Below are 12,625 nucleotides of genomic sequence, written 5' to 3' on the forward strand. Positions count from 1 at the left end.
CAGTTGATCACTGGTAAGTGGGGGAGAGACAGGCTTTGTTCATTTGGTGCTGGCATGTATTCTGCATAAATTTCCTTGTGCTTCTTGAATTGAACACACTTTGTGTTAGTTAGGGAATAGGGGTGTGCAAAGCTTCAAGGTTTTCAAACCCGCCTAGTCAAAGAATAGTAGTTGCCTAAATGACTAGTCGGCTCATCTGTCTTAAAGAATCTGGGGATAATTAGGCTGGTTTTGGGTTCACCTGACCCCCATCGGACACGTTTCTTAGGGGGCATTTACATAGAGTAAGAAGAGTTCTTTCATTCAAAAACCGCTAAATGAAGTGCAGTGAAATTGGGCAGAATACAGTGGAATCAAGACACATTTTTAGACGCTGGACTACTTTTGACTTGAAATTCTCTTTTAAAAATGCACTGCTCAAACAGCGCACAACACAATGGCCAAAATATCTGTCTGAATGCGTATGGCTGAAGTGGCAGTTTTTTTTTTTGGGGTTTGTGAATTATCATTCAGCTTGGTAGATTTTTTTTTTAATCTACTGTACATTCCACTCGTCAAGGCAGGCCATTAGAGTGAATCTGTCAGACAGTTGGACAGCTGGTGAGATTGGTTTTATTTCGGTAGAATGTTATCTGGGAAAAAGTCATTTGAATTATTGGTAAACTCTTGTCTGACTGAGGCAGAGAACAGGCACTGCTAGTCAACGATCTCCTTTCTCCCAGTATATTGAAGCTGTATAAGCTGTGCATTAATCCATCTCGGCTAATGAAAACATATGCTGCCTGCACATTTTCTTTTTGATGGCGTTCAGGATACCCTGCACTGGGAGAAAATGAAATGTGTCAATCTTTATATTCCTGCCGATTCCATAAATCAGGCTTGGTATGGATCTTTTATGATACTCTGAATCGTTTCCAGAGAGACTGTCTGAAATCAATTGACAGGTTGGAAATCTCACCTGACACTAGCAGTAAAGGCCTCAATTGGTGAAGCTCTGTTTTACTCTGTGTGTGTGTGTGTGTGTGTGTGTGTGTGTGTGTTTTGAATTACTATTTTAGTTAAGCTTTAGATGGTGGATTGCTACTAGGACCAGAAAATGTTACTGGTGAATGTTTTAGATTGTGGGAGAGTGCATCCTCATTTATGCATGACACATTTTTTTATGTTGTTAGTCCCATAGTCTGCCAGTCCATCTGACACATTAGATGCTTATGTGGTGCTCATGCAGAGACACAGGTTTGAGTCCGGCCTGCAGCATGTCACAATACCATTCTCCCCTCTTTTTTTTTTTTTCTTCCCCAATTTGGCATGCCCAATTCCCAGTGCTCACTAGGTCCTCCTGGTGGAGCAGTTGCTCACATCAATCTGGGTGGTGGAGGACAAATCTCAGCTGCATCCGCTTTTGAGACAGTCAGCCCGTGCATCTTATCATGTGCCTTGTTGGGCACGTTACCATGGAGACTCGGCGTGTGTGGAGGCTCACGCTATTCCCCGCAATCTCCGCAACTCTACCCTCCCTAGCAACCGGGCCAGTTTGGTTGCTTAAGAGGCCTGGCTGGAGTCACTCAGCACACCCTGTATTCGAACTCGCGACTCCAGGGGTGGTAGTCAGCGTCTTTGCTCGCTGAGCTTCCCAGCCCCCCCCTTTTTCAAAAATGTCCTCGCTCTCTCTATACTCTGACTAATAAAAGGCAGAAAATAAATCATAAAGCCAATAAATGAAAAACTGGCTTTGTGAATTATGATATTTTGTGTCTGGACAGAGCAATACTACCACTACTCCATGTTTCCTGAACTGCCTGACAAAACCGACCATATTTCAAAAATTTCCTTGGCAGGCATGCTGCAACTTTTCAATTATTATTTAATAGCCATGCAACATGTTCGATTTTTGAAGCGTTCTCCACTCAGCAGAATGTGGTGAAATACAAATGTAGTCCTGTTGAGTTCCCTTATGACTCCGTACACTTGACATTGCGTTGATAAACACCATTTCCTCAGAATTTCTTCCTTCAAGACAGTGATTCATCTCTTGTCTAGAAGCCTGCTACCCTTCGCCGTCGATATACACGAGTCAGCGGGCTGAATCTTCACGGCAATGAGAAGACTCTTCACTCCCCTGCAGTGCTCCAGTGAAATTCACACCACCTCGCAGCTTGACGCTTCTCTGGTGAACGGGCCACTTCAACCTCACTATAGTTCACAACCTGCTGAAGCACTTCCCCGCAGTGCTTCAGCAGGTGTTGTGTATCCTTACAAAGCAATTGCATATTGTATATTGTGTGAACTATAAATATATATATATTTATATATCTATCTAAAAGTGGTACGTGTTATCTCTTACGTGTTCGCGTCTTTTTAAAGATGTTGTTCCGTAAGTGTTCCTTGTGCGAGAGACACATCCCGCCGTCAGATCAGCATGAGAGCTGCATTCACTGTCTGGGCCGTGCCCACTGCCAGACTGCCCTCACTGCGAGGGCATGAGTCTCAAGACGCTTCGCTCGCGAATCGCCCTCGTTCTGAGGGACGATTCAGCCTCATGCACCCTCCCACCTGACTCTTCTGTGATACCCGAGGATTCACACGAGGAGGGATGGCGGGGCCGCGAGTTCAAGCAGGATGAATTTGAGGTGGACCTCGTGCCAGCACACGCCTTGCGAGCCCCACAATCTCCACGTGACTCGTCTTTGCCGATACATTATGTATGAGACGAGCTCCGGCCCTCTTAAAGAGCGCGTGGCCATGTCTCGTTCAGCGGTTCTGATGCTGGGCATGATAATGAAGTCATTTCTCTCGCTGCATCAGGCGAGAGGTCAGTGGATGATGCTGCTACCCCTCCCCCCAGCAAGAGCGAGGAGCGTGTATGCGCCACTGACAAGATGTTTTGCGTCCTTTCAAGGGCGGTCGAAAAGCTCTATATCGAGTGGTCTCCTCCAGAGGGACCTACACAATCTCGCCTTGATGAATGGTTCATGCAGCCCGGATGCTGTCAAGTGGCCACGTTCCGCAAATCTGCCCCATTCTTCCCCGAAGTTCATAACGAACTGTCTAAGTCCTGGTGACCCTTCTCAGCACGATTTCGCAGTGACGCCATCCTCTCTAATGTGGATCACGGGGAAGAGAACGGTTATGCCCAACTACCCCCTGTGGAAGAGGCGGTAACGGCACACCTCTGCCCAGCGAGTAACAGGGCGTGGAAATCACACCCCATACATCCTTCCAAGCCCTGATGACAAATGTCCACTCTGGCTGGAAAAGCTTACTCAGTGGCAGGACAAGCTGGATCAGCACTCCACGCAATGGTGGTGCTCCAGGTATTTCAAGCCAAATCTCTTCGATCCAGAGACATTCAAAGAGCTACGCACCGCTACAGACTTAGCGCTGCATGCCACGAAAGTCACTGCGCAGGCCATCGGCAAGTCCACGGGCAACCTGGAAGTTCTGTATCGACATGTATGGCTGACCGTCACAGAAATGAGTGATTAGGAAAAAGCCACTCTGTTGGTTGCTCCAGTGTCTCCAGCCAGCCTCTCTGTGAATAAGTTTGCTGAGCATTACGTCGCAACTCAGCAGCAATTACGTTGCAACTCAGCAGCAATTACGTCACAACTCAGCAGCAATTACAGGGAACACTGTTCCCCATCTCCCCACTGCTGTTTGTCGACATCACAGGATGTTTTTGAGATTCTCGTTCGAGGGAACAGCGTATCAATTCAAAGTCCTGCCCTTCGGACTGTCCCTGGCTCCTTGCACTTTCACAAAGTGCATCGATGCAGTTCTTGCCCCTCTGAAACTGAGTGGCCTGTGCATCTTGAACTACCTCGACAATGGGCTGTTATTGGCAAAAATCAGAGGCTCTGTTATGCTAGCACAGAGACTTACTACTTCAACATCTAAACCGCTTGGGCCTCAATGTGAACTGGGCGAAGAGCATGCTCTTCCCTCAGCCAACAAATCTCCTTTTTGGGAGTCTGCCTCAACTCCACGAGCGGGCGCGCGCACCTCACAAGTGAGCGCATTCAGGCCATTCTACAGTGTCTGTCTCGGTTCAAACTGAGGAGAACACTTCCACTGAAGCTGTTTCAAAAAGCACTGGGGTTTATAGCGGTCGCATCCCATTAGGTCTCTTACACACAAGACCTCTTCTGTACTGGCTCAAGCGCCACGACATGCTTGGTGCCATGGGGACATGCGCATCACTAAATCCCGCCACTGTATAGCTGCTTTAGCACCTTGGACAGCTCCTGCCTTTTACCAGCGAGGTGTGGCACCAGGGCAGATTGTCAGGTGGAAAGTGGTGATAACGGATGCTTCAAATACAGGTTGGGGGCGGTGTGCGATGGATGCCCGACTTTGGGCACCTAGACAGGCGCGAAGAAAGCATGGCACATCAACCGCCTAGAGCTATCGGCTGTATTCCTAGGCTTTATTTATTTATTTTTTTAAGGATTGTTGATGCAATTGCCCTGGTTTATGAGTCACAAGGTAAGACTTGCCCAATTGGTGTTAAAATACACTCAACTAGAGGCATGGCCTCCTCATGGGCATGGACGAATGGTGCGTCCTTACAAGGCAAGTTTTGCAGCAGGATGGTCTTCTCAAAACACATACGTCTAGGTTGTAAAACCTTGCGAAACGTCTCTCTCCTTACAAGTCCTCTGTTTAGAGTGCTTGCTATTTCATTGGCCAAATACATACTTATGCTCTTCCCTTTAAGGGCGAGCTTCCCATCTTTTTACACAGCCGCCTGTTTTCAGGCCATTGTAATTTACCATAAGTCACAAGCACTTACATTATAAATAAATTCCCTTTCCGACTGGGTTCGTGAAGGAGTTATTTCATACTATATGACTATAGTTCATATATTCATTCTGAGTGCTCCCCTCCTGGCCCAACATGAGGGTCACTCACTGCGGCATACTCATGTCAGCCGCTGTCCCATGAGACTGCGGCATCATGTTTCCTTTCTGGGAGGTTATGTCATGTAGTACGGCGTGATGGGATTCTGTTCCCCATATGCGTTAATCAACGCAATGTCAAATGTACTGAGTCGTAAGGTAATGTCTCAGTTACGTACGTAACCTCAGTTCCCTGAGACAAAAGTGAACGAGATATTGCGAACGCTAGCCGCACTACAAGACTCAAGAGTTCTTGAGGTATGAGTGACACGCTCCTTGTTCTCAGTCAGAAATTCTGAGGAAATGGTATTTGCGCACCTGCTTTTATAGCTGCCAAAACAGGCGGGGCTCAAACACCATAGCCAATGTTAGAATTTTGGCATTATTGTTGAGAGGTTTAAAATAGTTTGTGTAAGAAGACACTCCCCATATGCGTTAATCAACGCAATGTCTCGTTCCCTTTGTCTCAGAACCGAGGTTACGTATGGAACTGAGACGTTAATTGTGTCCATGACAAACAGAATGTCTGACATGGGGATCTGTTCTAAATAAAAGCTGAGCTGCAGCTTATGTTCCGACATTTAAAGTGCTATTTCCATCAAAGTACTGTAATTCCCCCTCGTTGTTTAAAAGTCATCATGGATGAAGTAGCTCTCTCAGCAAATATTCAACACTTTGAAAATAAGATGTCTAATATAATGAAACTGTCCACTGATGGAAATTATTATTAGCTTGAGCCTTATAAAAATGTAAAAGACTTCCCTATCTTACTAATTCTTGTTCTGTCATATTGGTAATGAGATTTAGATAATAGTTTTGGTGTACTTGACTTTCACAGTGTTCTTATGACTTTTTGTGCTTTTTAAAAATACCCTTTACTGGTGCTTATACTCCAGAGAACATGAAAATACTTGGATATAGTTCTAATTAGATATTTTCTTTAGATATTTTTAGGGCTGCAACAACTAATCGATAACATTTATTATTATCATTAATGGAAATCATCGACGAATTTCATTATCGATTAGTTGGTTATATGCTGCAAGCACGGAGAAGCTCCATCAGTGACGTCACTTTACAGCTCAGTGAAAAATGTGTTGCATGATGAAACTAATTTGAAAACAGCAGAGACAAGCTGAAGCGGAAAAAACACGACCAAGTTCTCCAGCACACAAGATCGCTTTATATACACCATGAAGAAGGTCATAATAAGCAAACAGTTTAATGTGGAGCGGGCGCTGCATCAGGTGCATTGACAGATTGATTGTGCTGTTTGATGCACTTAAGAGTTGTTTCTCTCCAGTGCATAACTTACATTTTACTGCTATTTTCTATGTTTTACACTTGTATACATGTTATGAATTCAAAATCAGGCGCGTATTTCATAAAACTGTTAGTTTTTACCACGTGCAAGTCTCCGTTAAACTTCACTGAGCAAGCGAGCACGTGCAGCACGTCAGTCAAACCGATCGTAATGGAGAAAGGGAGCTGTGGAGAGCAATCATCTTGATTTAACTTGTGCAACTTCATACCACGATTTTAGTTTCAATGTAATCATTTGTGCAGCTCATAGATATCACACTGATGTCTCCGAGGTCAAGGTGTGGTGGCTTTTTTAAAGTGTTTTAGATTATTTCTTCTCTTTATGCGAGCACATGTAATATAATGAGCACTGGGATGAGACTTTTCAGCGCGAGAGTGAATCTGCACTGCGTTTACAGATGATTGTACTGTATTAAACTGTGTATATAATGCTGAATATAATTTATAAAATGCTAAGGGTCCTGATATTTGATAGACCTCCTGATAATGCCATATCTATTGTCTGATTTCACCAGTAAATTTATACCATGACAAACATGTTACTGGATTAACATCCACATATTTTTGAAAAGAATTCAGAAACATGTAATCAGTGACGATACTATTTTAAAACGTACAATATTAATTTAAAATACTTAATATATGTAATCAGTGACTGTGTTCAAGCATATGTATCTAACATAATTATGTATTATGGGCAGAATTATTAATATTTCTATTCTGGTGTCACCATTGCCCTCTGCTGCTGGGCTGATTGTTTTGTCCCGCTCCATACCAATGGGTCATCATATGAACAATGAACAGTACTTTTTTTTTTAAGTTTTAGAATTAAAGGAAAGGAACTGTTTTGCATATGTCCTGAAAGTACTAATAATAACAATAATAAATTCAAACTTAACTTTTCATGATTCAGGCTTTGTTCAAAGTTGTGTGAGAGTATAGAACTGTGAATTCAGTACTGTAAATTGAACCAAATCCGTATGCCCTTTATCATTCCTGGATTTTTTGAATCTTGTTTTGATAAAATAAAGGAAATGAAATTTAGATTTTTATCTGATTAATCAAAGAAATAATCAAAGATTAATTGATTATCAAAAAATAATTAGTTGCAGCCCTTGAGATTTTCTAGATCACTCATCAGTCAAGTTTGCTGATTTGATCATGTCAATGTTTGTTGTCTCATTAAACAGAAGTTGCAGGATTTTGACAGCTAAAACTTTGCTGAAGGTACAGGGTGTTTTATCAGGGAAACAGTAGGGATCTTCACAGATCTTCAAAATAGGTTCTGGCAATTTGGAGCATGTATGATTTTATTTATTTTTTTATTGCACAGCTATTAATATAGTTTGATGTGAGGATGAAAAACTTTGACATTTTGTCTTTTTTTACTTTGTTACTTCTTGCGTGAACACGTGTGCCACTGTTAACAAGCTTCTTTCATGGACGCGGAATGGACATCAAGATTTTCACTGAAAAATTACATTATAGTTTGTTTCTCACCAAAACCTTTTGCATGCCTTCAGAAGACTTGGAATATGATACATGAGCCACATGAACTAATTTAATTATAATTTTGAATGCTTTTTTAAAGCTACACTATGTAACTTTTGGTCCTCTAGCGGTTAAAAAAAATAAAACTGCATGCATCTTGCGGAAGGACAGTGTTTTGGTTGTGGTTCGGCTCTGCTCCTCTGTGCGGATGAATGTGGTTCATGTGTACACATGAATACAGGACATCAGAGGGAATAGACAAATAAATAACGAAAGGAAAAGATGGATATCAGAAAACATGTCATCTGAGCAGGTAAGTGCCGTATCTTATGCTGTTGTTTTGACTTATTGGAAACATTGATGTTTTGAAATAAATTACATTACAAGAGTTAGGCAACCTTTGTTAACATTAGACACAATGAGTGCTAGCACCGATTACAGTATAATTTGTGTGTGTGATAACACAAATATACATAAACCTTATCAATAAAATTTCTTACATGTTGAGTAAGAAAAAAGCCATCTCTGGGTCGCTTTTAAATCCTTTCAGTTGTCACCACCTCTGAAAAGCCAAGCCGATGTTGATTCAGGTTTTATTATGGACTCTGTCCCTTTCCCTTTTTGCTTGTAGACTCTGCTCTGTTCCCTGGAGGTTTTCCGTTTAGAATGATCCATGGTCAATTTTTCTCATTCATTGTGACAACAGACTTTCAGCTTCAGCCACTCCCACACACGCGCTATAGTAGCCGGATCTTATTTTCTCTGTGTATGGATATGACATCAACACGTACGGGCGAAAGACGTATGCATGCAATTTCCCGCGAAATCCGTCCTGACAGCTCTAAAATATTTATAATATATAATATAATATAATAATTTTATTATATGTTTATCAAAGTGTATTTGGGTAAAGTGAAGACATGGTTTGAAAGATGGCTTTTTGTTGCACCCTCTCATTAATAACATTTGCTTTAAACTTTAAAGATGAACCAGAATATTCCCTAAAATACGACATAAGGGTGGATAAAATTGTGTAAAATGTAGGGTGAACAAGTTTATAAAAAAAAAAAAAAAAAATGTATGTAAGGTACATGCACATGATATTTAGAGTCCTTCTCGTGTGTTTTCCAGTACTACGGTTAACGATAAATTGATCTATTAAATTTAATGATAATCGATTTAATTCCATACCTAATACTGTTGTATAAATACCATTATAATTGTATCCAACAAATTAATGTTAGGCCTCTAATGCCTTTGCTCTTTCCAAGGGATAAGATTAATTGCACATGTCCTCCAAAGAGATTCGGGCATTGTTAGTTTTTCACACGAGTAACAGTTGTTAATTGCATTTCATTTTGTAAAGTATTTCTTTTAATCAACGGATTGTGAAATATTACCTTTGTTGCTAGCCATGACACACTTTTAGAAAGCAACTCTAGACCTAATTGAGCATCACCAAGGAGGAGAAGAAAAACCTGATTCAAGTGAAGCTGTCAATCCAGAGGCCAATTTTAGCCATTTGGCTTTAGCTGGCGTGTCTGGCTGGGCAGTGGCGGTGCCGATGGATGGATGGATGGATGGACACATGCTGAAAAACGTGGCAATGGCGAGCTCTCAATCATGCTGGGTCCCTTCCTAACTGAAAGGCCATCTCAAACGGTTGAAGGTTTATTTTTGCCTTGTCCTCTCAGGTGATTAATGAGCAAGCATGGCTGTTGTGTGTCCAGACGAAGGGCTGATGCATTCCTCGCTTCATTATCTGATCAATGCAGAGAGACTCTGATAGCAAGTTGAGTCAACAAAGCTTGTGAATTGGCCTGGATTAACCTGTTTTTTTTTGTTTTTTTTTTAAACTGTTTGCACCAGCAAGCAGGGCTCAACATAGAAATTTTCCACTGGCCCAGTTGGGCCATACTGGCCTCACCACAAAAATGATAAATAATTTTGTATTCTGCAACATTTGTACATGTCAGACTTTTTTTTAAAATATAAAATTTTAAAGTTTTCTATACAATAAAAGCATTAATATATAGTTACATAAACATTTTTTACATCTACAAATTCATAAACCATTGTAACTAACAGATGCTTTGATTTACAATTTGGACAAAAGTCCAAAACTTTGTTCTTGCAAATTCTGCATAATTAAATGTCACCAAAGTTCAGTGCATCTTGGATTAACCAAATTAAGTTTGCAATGAACATAAGACATAGTGACAATGCTTCTCTGGTCTGATAGGGCAAGTGACAGTTCCAACATCTGGCCCAAATCACTCTCACACTGACCCCGTTTCCACCTGATATTAAGATGCATTTCAAACAAGAGTTTAAACTTTGCTTAAGAGAGGCTTTCAAAGAATATAACAGTCCAAATAGAAAATAAAAAAAATGGATACATTCACGAGACCTGACTTTTCACTATATTTGAAATTGAGTAACAACTATACACAAACGTGTCAAAGAGGGGCCTCATTTTTAATTTTGAGAGACTGGGAAAATGTAACGCATTTATTTCTGCAATTAATAGTTGACCATTTAACTCGAAAAAAAAAAAAGATCGCAATTAATGCAGTATCCTTTTTTTAATTTGATATTTTATTACTTCCTATGGCTAAAATTGCCAGATATAAGTTTCAAGGAGGCACACACTCGACTCAACTGCACATCCTAGCACAGAAACTGATTTTATTAATTATATGCAACACATGTCCCAGGCATAATTGGAGCGGATTTACTTTATAGAAATGGAGACCCAAAGTGGTGAGCCAGGTGTAGGAGAGATACAGGCAAGCTGCTGGATCTCTTCGCATCACCTGAAAACGCTTACTGTCATCTGTTCATGTGGCAAAAGCAAAAACCGCATGAGAGAGACCCACCGTGTGCGAAAGAGACTGAATGACAGCCAGGGAAAATATATATTTTTATAAACTTCAGCAAATTAAAAATCAGCATTCAATTTGTTTTATATCTGTATGTAAAGAGTCTAATAATGCATTGTCAGTGTACATTTAACTTTATCTTGCCAATAAAGCTTGATATGAATTGAATCTGACCATTTGATCCTGTTACTGAAAAATGCCAGAATGCAACTTTTAATTACAGCATGTCCACTAATTTTATAGCATGTTTAAAAATGTGTCAAAATAACTCTATTCGCAAAGAACATTTTAACATGTAAATGTTTAAAATAATAAAATACATGATGACTAACCAGTTCCTTGCAAGTTCTTTGAGACAAAGTATAAAGTAAATATATTTATGATTATATTTTAATATTTGTTTTTATGTAACATGATTTATTGCGATTTAATCATAGAAGAGGCAGTTGCTCGACTGGTGCAAGACCCCCCTGAAGTACGCAGTTGGAACCACAGAAATTTTTGAATCGGTCACCTAAGCTGTAAATGACGTGTGATTAATTACTTTGGAAAATAATGTCATGACTATGCGAGCCCTTCGCTAGCAATTATCCTGAGCTGTAACGTTAAAGGCAGCAGACAGAGAAAACAAAAAGTAAATTTCATGCTTTTAAGAGCCCTCCAGAAAAATGGGGCACTGATATACTGCTGTACTATAATGAAATATTAGCACTATATATGTTGCTTAAACATTTTATACATGCCTACTTTTCATTGGCAGTCAATGGAGAGAGATTCCTTTTTGAGCAAGGTGTAGTTATGGCATCTGTCAGCAGGGGCTTGCTGGGCAACTCCTTAATGAACACTAAGCACTGTAGAGAGCTTGTTGTTAAACATGCATCCGATTATGTACTTCTAATTGTTTTTCAGCCTTGTTTTAAGTGTTGGAGAGTGGTGTACAATGTTCATAAAGTTCTTCCTGCAAGTTCAAAGTCCGCTGCGGTTGATTTATGAAGGTAGAGTACTAGGCAGGAGATCTCTGCCAAATGTCCTGATGAATGCTAGAGGAGAGAGATGACCTCCTCATGGGATACAGATTACAAGATTGATTTGGGTTCCTTGTTGACAAGTCTTGCCTGGGATGTAATGATGTGACCTCTCAAAAAATGTATCAAAGCTCCACTTGTTGTCCTCTCTTCATTGTCTCCTCTCTTGTTGAATTGCAGAGCAGCAAGCACTTAAAGTTTCCAGTCTTTTGAAGATTGGGGACTTTAGGGCATGTTTTGTAAAAACAGTACAAGAGCAGTAATCATTGTATAAATATCACATATTGCACTCTGCTGTCAAAATTTCATCTCACAGATACAGTATATTGCGAAACACGCATGGATAATTAGCAAGCCTTTATTTGTCTTTTTTTTTTTTTTATTTATTTTTTTTTTATAGCAGTTGCCTGTACCATACCTGCAAATTAATTGCACTAATTGAGAAAGCATGATGCGTGGTTGCTTGCGAAAGAGTATAGTAATGAAGTCAGAAATTAATTTAATAATCATCTACCTGTTTTATATTTGTGCTCATTAAATACATCCTGAATTAAGAAAGAAGCTTTTCATTTGATAATAATGAGCTTGTGTGAATAATTCTTTTTTTTTTTTTTTTTTTTTAATAGACCTGGTTAACTTTTAATGTCATAACGTACATTTTAAACTGATAATTGCTCAATTTTTAAAGCCTTGAGATGATGTTAATATGACACACGATGGATCATTAGAGGCTGAGAGAGTGACAGCAGAGGTACAGCATCAGGTCTTTCTCTTTTTGTAGAAGAAAAATGTTTCCAAGAATGCTTCACACCCTCTCAACCAGTGGCGGGCTGTGCATTAAAAGTCTAGGCTTTCAGTGCGATTCACGCCATTAAGAAAACACAGTTTCACAATGAATAAGACACCCTATGCCTTTGGGCATCATACATTATGTCACGGCTAACTAATAATGGCAATTGACATTTTAAAAACACATCCACGCACGAAAGCCAGAACTTGAAATGAC

The 12,625-nt window shown here is 40.3% G+C and overlaps 1 protein-coding gene across 1 annotated transcript in view; it reads left to right on the forward strand.

The window, feature by feature from the left end:
• Positions 1–12,625, forward strand: part of LOC127411815 (DNA primase large subunit-like) — a 94,978-nt gene that overhangs the window by 12,187 nt on the left and 70,166 nt on the right. The gene's annotated exons all lie outside the window — the stretch shown is intronic.

The sequence above is a fragment of the Myxocyprinus asiaticus genome, chromosome 21, assembly GCF_019703515.2.
Source record: "Myxocyprinus asiaticus isolate MX2 ecotype Aquarium Trade chromosome 21, UBuf_Myxa_2, whole genome shotgun sequence".
Lineage (NCBI taxonomy): Eukaryota > Metazoa > Chordata > Actinopteri > Cypriniformes > Catostomidae > Myxocyprinus > Myxocyprinus asiaticus.